Source organism: Sinocyclocheilus anshuiensis, unplaced genomic scaffold, assembly GCF_001515605.1.
Source record: "Sinocyclocheilus anshuiensis isolate Anshui unplaced genomic scaffold, SAMN03320099.WGS_v1.1 scaffold1052, whole genome shotgun sequence".
Lineage (NCBI taxonomy): Eukaryota > Metazoa > Chordata > Actinopteri > Cypriniformes > Cyprinidae > Sinocyclocheilus > Sinocyclocheilus anshuiensis.
In genome coordinates, this window is record NW_015549556.1 from 365,376 (window position 1) to 366,376 (window position 1,001).

The 1,001-nt window shown below is 46.1% G+C and overlaps 1 long non-coding RNA gene across 1 annotated transcript in view; it reads right to left on the reverse strand.

The window, feature by feature from the left end:
• LOC107656974 (uncharacterized) overlaps nucleotides 1–772 on the reverse strand; it is a 2,833-nt gene extending 2,061 nt beyond the window's left edge. Inside the window, exon 1 of the long non-coding RNA XR_001630623.1 lies at nucleotides 473–772. This is a non-coding gene — a long non-coding RNA (uncharacterized LOC107656974). The remainder of the gene's footprint in view (nucleotides 1–472) is intronic.
• Between the last annotated feature and the right edge of the window lie 229 nt (nucleotides 773–1,001).

Sequence of the window (1,001 nt, forward strand, 5' to 3'; positions counted from 1 at the left end):
AGTGTGTGTGAGTGTGTGTGAGTGTGTGTGTGAGTGTGAGTGTGTGTGTGTGTGTGAGTGTGAGTGTGTGTGTGAGTGTGAGTGTGTGTGAGTGTGTGTGTGTGAGTGTGAGTGTGTGTGAGTGTGTGTGTGTGAGTGTGAGTGTGTGTGAGTGCGTGTGTGAGTGTGAGTGTGAGTGCGTGTGAGTGTGTGAGTGCGTGTTAGTGCGAGTGTGTGTGAGTGTGAGTGTGTGTGAGTGTGTGTGTGAGTGCGTGTGTGTGTGTGCGCGTGCGTGTCTCGTATATTGACACATTATTAACCTGTATTTCATCGCGGATCGTCTTCGGACTATTGTTCACATCCCTAATGCTGCATTTATTAGTTTCTCGGAGCTTTACTGCAAACACTGAGCAAATGAAACTCATCCATCAGGGCAGCTCAAGCTAAGCTCGAGCATTAACAGACTCAATGGAGAGGAAAATAATCGCCTTACCTTCTGCACACCGAGCGCCTCTACAGTAACATGGCTTTCTAGTGCATACTTAAACACTCGTTCACTCCTGAGCAATCACCAGCACAAGCTAGAGTCAGCACAGACGCTCGTTTCTTCAGATTGTTTCTAAAGTGTGTTGTAATCTTCATTGAGTGCGAGTCAACATTCCCCGCATATCCACACGGCAGTGACCACGCTCACGGATTTGAGCCAATAGGAGTGCCGCATTACGTTCTGAACACGCCCTCTTCCACCTCGTTGGCCAATCACCGCCCTGGATGGCGGTTGCTGTCCGCAGTGCTGAAGTTGTTTTTTGGTGGGCGTGTTAAAGACTGAAACCTTCGACCACCGACTGACCTCATTATCATTGGAGTATTTTCATACATATAAAACAGATGCATTCTCCAAAAGTGTTCTTCTCTACATATGTTTTTTAAAAAGTTAATCGTATTTTAATCACAAGAGATTTCAAATAACCCCAGAAAAGGAGTTAACAAGCGCACCTAATTAATGCCCAACTAAAGACGAA